The sequence below is a fragment of the Bombus terrestris genome, chromosome 7 (assembly GCF_910591885.1).
Source record: "Bombus terrestris chromosome 7, iyBomTerr1.2, whole genome shotgun sequence".
Classification (NCBI taxonomy): domain Eukaryota; kingdom Metazoa; phylum Arthropoda; class Insecta; order Hymenoptera; family Apidae; genus Bombus; species Bombus terrestris.
The window spans coordinates 5,830,775-5,836,774 of NC_063275.1; positions in this window are offsets into that span (position 1 = coordinate 5,830,775).

A 6,000-nucleotide genomic window follows, 5' to 3' on the forward strand; every position below is an offset into this window, starting at 1 on the left:
CATGAAAATTGTAATCGTTGCTTGCTCGCAGCGTGCGCTCGTAAAAATCTAGTCCAACCTCACAACCGATGCGGCTCGCTCTCAAATTTGAAGTAAATCGCCTTCTTATCGAAGGTCGAACGCCAGTGGGATTGGTTTTATGTTAGGCTATAGTTTTTCGAGCGAGCGCAGCGAGCGAGCAATGCCTAAACGTGCGTCTCAATCCAATTCATTGGCACGGAGGCACATAGAAATAATTGCACCTGCCCGAAGAGCCGGAAGCTTTTATCGTATTGCTCACTGAGCAAAGTTTACATGTTATCAATAGTTTTACACAAAGAGTAATAGTTCGACGAAGTACAGTGCAACGTGAGTACCAGTATCGCTGAGAAAACTTGGAAATAACCGGAACTAAATGTAAGGAAATATAAAGTATATGTATAACCAGGAAGTTGAAACTAATGAAAATATATGTTAGGAATTATATAGAATGTGTGTAGCATAAAATTGTAATCGTTGCTCGCTCCGCACGCTCGTAAAAAAATGGTCCAACCTCACAACCGATCCGGCTCGCTCGCAAATTTGAAGTAAATCGCCTCCATATCGAAGGCGAACGCAGGCGGGATTGGTTTTAGGTTAGGCTATAGTTTTTCGAGCGAGCGCAGCGAGCGAGCAATGCCTAAACGTGCATCTCAAACCAACTGATTGGCACGTAGGTACATAGAAATATTTGCATCAGCCCGAGGAGCCGGAAGCTTTTATCGAATTGCTCACTGAGCAAAGTTTACATGTTATCAATAGTTTTACACAAAGAGTAATAGTTCGACGAAGTACAGTGCAACGTGAGTACCAGTATCGCTGAGAAAACTTGGAACTAACCGGAACTAAATGTAAGGAAATATAAAGTATATGTATAACCAGGAAGTTGAAACTAATGAAAATATATGTTAGGAACTATGAAGTATGTGTGTAGCATAAAATTGTAATCGTTGCTCGCTCCGCACGCTCGTAAAAAAATGGTCCAACCTCACAACCGATCCGGCTCGCTCGCAAATTTGAAGTAAATCGCCTCCATATCGAAGGACGAACGCAGGTGGCATTGGTTTTATGTTAGGCTATAGTTTTTCGAGCGAGCGCAGCGAGCGAGCAATGCCTAAACGTGCATCTCAAACCAACTGATTGGCACGTAGGTACATAGAAATATCTGCACCAGCCCGAGGAGCCGGAAGCTTTTATCGAATTGCTCACTGAGCAAAGTTTACATGTTATCAATAGTTTTACACAAAGAGTAATAGTTCGACGAAGTACAGTGCAACGTGAGTACCAGTATCGCTGAGAAAACTTGGAAATAACCGGAACTAAATGTAAGGAAATATAAGGTATATGTATAACCAGGAAGTTGAAACTAATGAAAATATATGTTAGGAACTATGAAGTATGTGTGTAGCATGAAAATTGTAATCGTTGCTTGCTCGCAGCGTGCGCTCGTAAAAATCTAGTCCAACCTCACAACCGATGCGGCTCGCTCTCAAATTTGAAGTAAATCGCCTTCTTTCGAAGGTCGAACGCCAGTGGGATTGGTTTTATGTTAGGCTATAGTTTTTCGAGCGAGCGCAGCGAGCGAGCAATGCGTAAACGTGCGTCACAAACCAATTGATTGGCACGAAGGTACATAGAAATATTTGCACCAGCCCGAGGAGCCGGAAGCATTTATCGAATTGCTCACTGAGCAAAGTTTACATGTTATCAATAGTTTTACACAAAGAGTAATAGTTCGACGAAGTACAGTGCAACGTGAGTACCAGTATCGCTGAGAAAACTTGGAACTAACCGGAACTAAATGTAAGGAAATATAAAGTATATGTATAACCAGGAAGTTGAAACTAATGAAAATATATGTTAGGAACTATGAAGTATGTGTGTAGCATAAAATTGTAATCGTTGCTCGCTCCGCTCGCTCATAAAAAGATAGTCCAACCTCACAACCGATCCGGCACGTTCGCAAATTTGAAGTGAATTACCTCCTTACCGAAAAACGAACGAAAGAGGGATTGGTTTTAGGTTAGGCTATAGTTTTTCGAGCGAGCGCAGCGAGCGAGCAATGCGTAAACGTGCGTCACAAACCAATTGATTGGCACGAAGGTACATAGAAATATTTGCACCAGCCCGAGGAGCCGGAAGCTTTTATCGAATTGCTCACTGAGCAAAGTTTACATGTTATCAATAGTTTTACACAAAGAGTAATAGTTCGACGAAGTACAGTGCAACGTGAGTACCAGTATCGCTGAGAAAACTCGGAAATAACCGGAACTAAATGTAAGGAAATATAAAGTATATGTATAACCAGGAAGTTGAAACTAATGAAAATATATGTTAGCAATTATATAGAATGTGTGTAGCATAAAATTGTAATCGTTGCTCGCTCCGCACGCTCGTAAAAAAATGGTCCAACCTCACAACCGATCCGGCACGTTCGCAAATTTGAAGTGAATTGCCTCCTTACCGAAAAACGAACGAAAGAGGGATTGGTTTTAGGTTAGGCTATAGTTTTTCGAGCGAGCGCAGCGAGCGAGCAATGCGTAAACGTGCGTCACAAACCAATTGATTGGCACGTAGGTACACAGAAATAATTGCACCTGCCCGAGGAGCCGGAAGATTTTATCGAATTGCTCACTGAGCAAAGTTTACATGTTATCAATAGTTTTACACAAAGAGTAATAGTTCGACGAAGTAAAGTGCAACGTGAGTACCAGTATCGCTGAGAAAACTTGGAAATAACCGGAACTAAATGTAAGGAAATATAAAGTATATGTATAACCAGGAAGTTGAAACTGATGAAAATATATGTTAGGAATTATATAGAATGTGTGTAGCATAAAATTGTAATCGTTGCTCGCTCCGCTCGCTCATAAAAAGATCGTCCAACCTCACAACCGATCCGGCACGTTCGCAAATTTGAAGTGAATTGCCTCCTTACCGAAAAACGAACGAAAGAGGGATTGGTTGTAGGTTAGGCTATAGTTTTTCGAGCGAGCGCAGCGAGCGAGCAATGCGTAAACGTGCGTCACAAACCAATTGATTGGCACGAAGGTACATAGAAATATTTGCACCAGCCCGAGGAGCCGGAAGCTTTTATCGAATTGCTCACTGAGCAAAGTTTACATGTTATCAATAGTTTTACACAAAGAGTAATAGTTCGACGAAGTACAGTGCAACGTGAGTACCAGTATCGCTGAGAAAACTCGGAAATAACCGGAACTAAATGTAAGGAAATATAAAGTATATGTATAACCAGGAAGTTGAAACTAATGAAAATATATGTTAGGAATTATATAGAATGTGTGTAGCATAAAATTGTAATCGTTGCTCGCTCCGCACGCTCGTAAAAAAATGGTCCAACCTCACAACCGATCCGGCACGTTCGCAAATTTGAAGTGAATTGCCTCCTTACCGAAAAACGAACGAAAGAGGGATTGGTTTTAGGTTAGGCTATAGTTTTTCGAGCGAGCGCAGCGAGCGAGCAATGCGTAAACGTGCGTCACAAACCAATTGATTGGCACGAAGGTACATAGAAATATTTGCACCTGCCCGAGGAGCCGGAAGCTTTTATCGAATTGCTCACTGAGCAAAGTTTACATGTTATCAATTGTTTTACACAAAGAGTAATAGTTCGGCGAAGTGCAGTGCAACGTGAGTACCAATATCGCTGAGAAAACTTGGAAATAACAGGAAATATATGTAAGGAAATATAAAGTATATGTATAACCAGGAAGTTGAATCTAATGAAAATATATGTTAGGAATTATAAAGAATGTGTGTAGCATAAAATTGTAATCGTTGCTCGCTCCGCTCGCTCATAAAAAGATCGTCCAACCTCACAACCGATCCGGCACGTTCGCAAATTTGAAGTGAATTGCCTCCTTACCGAAAAACGAACGAAAGAGGGATTGGTTTTAGGTTAGGCTATAGTTTTTCGAGCGAGCGCAGCGAGCGAGCAATGCGTAAACGTGCGTCACAAACCAATTGATTGGCACGTAGGTACACAGAAATAATTGCACCTGCCCGAGGAGCCGGAAGATTTTATCGAATTGCTCACTGAGCAAAGTTTACATGTTATCAATAGTTTTACACAAAGAGTAATAGTTCGACGAAGTAAAGTGCAACGTGAGTACCAGTATCGCTGAGAAAACTTGGAAATAACCGGAACTAAATGTAAGGAAATATAAAGTATATGTATAACCAGGAAGTTGAAACTGATGAAAATATATGTTAGGAATTATATAGAATGTGTGTAGCATAAAATTGTAATCGTTGCTCGCTCCGCACGCTCGTAAAAAAATGGTCCAACCTCACAACCGATCCGGCTCGCTCGCAAATTTGAAGTAAATCGCCTCCATATCGAAGGCGAACGCAGGTGGGATTGGTTTTCGGTTAGGCTATAGTTTTTCGAGCGAGCGCAGCGAGCGAGCAATGCCTAAACGTGCATCTCAAACCAACTGATTGGCACGTAGGTACATAGAAATATTTGCACCAGCCCGAGGAGCCGGAAGCTTTTATCGAATTGCTCACTGAGCAAAGTTTACATGTTATCAATAGTTTTACACAAAGAGTAATAGTTCGACGAAGTACAGTGCAACGTGAGTACCAGTATCGCTGAGAAAACTTGGAAATAACCGGAACTAAATGTAAGGAAATATAAAGTATATGTATAACCAGGAAGTCGAAACTAATGAAAATATATGTTAGGAACTATGAAGTATGTGTGTAGCATGAAAATTGTAATCGTTGCTTGCTCGCAGCGTGCGCTCGTAAAAATCTAGTCCTACCTCACAACCGATCCGGCTCGCTCGCAAATTTGAAGTAAATCGCCCCCATATCGAAGGACGAACGCAGGTGGGATTGGTTTTAGGTTAGGCTATAGTTTTTCGAGCGAGCGCAGCGAGCGAGCAATGCGTATACGTGCGTCACAAACCAATTGATTAGCACGTAGGTACACAGAAATAATTGCACCTGCCCGAGGAGCCGGAAGATTTTATCGAATTGCTCACTGAGCAAAGTTTACATGTTATCAATTGTTTTACACAAAGAGTAATAGTTCGGCGAAGTGCAGTGCAACGTGAGTACCAATATCGCTGAGAAAACTTGGAAACAACAGGAAATATATGTAAGGAAATATTATGTATGACCAGGAAGTTGAATCTAATGAAAATATATGTTAGGAATTATAAAGAATGTGTGTAGCATAAAATTGTAATCGTTGCTCGCTCCGCTCGCTCATAAAAAGATCGTCCAACCTCACAACCGATCCGGCACGTTCGCAAATTTGAAGTGAATTGCCTCCTTACCGAAAAACGAACGAAAGAGGGATTGGTTTTAGGTTAGGCTATAGTTTTTCGAGCGAGCGCAGCGAGCGAGCATTGCGTAAACGTGCGTCACAAACCAATTGATTGGCACGAAGGTACATAGAAATATTTGCACCAGCCCGAGAGCCGGAAGCTTTTATCGAATTGCTCACTGAGCAAAGTTTACATGTTATCAATAGTTTTACACAAAGAGTAATAGTTCGACGAAGTAAAGTGCAACGTGAGTACCAGTATCGCTGAGAAAACTTGGAAATAACCGGAACTAAATGTAAGGAAATATAAAGTATATGTATAACCAGGAAGTTGAAACTAATGAAAATATATGTTAGGAACTATGAAGTATGTGTGTAGCATGAAAATTGTAATCGTTGCTTGCTCGCATCGTGCGCTCGTAAAAATCTAGTCCTACCTCACAACCGATCCGGCACGCTCGCAAATTTGAAGTAAATCGCCTCCATATCGAAGGACGAACGCAGGTGGGATTGGTTTTAGGTTAGGCTACAGTTTTTCGAGCGAGCGCAGCGAGCGAGCAATGCGTATACGTGCGTCACAAACCAATTGATTAGCACGTAGGTACACAGAAATAATTGCACCTGCCCGAGGAGCCGGAAGCTTTTATCGAATTGCTCACTGAGCAAAGTTTACATGTTATCAATTG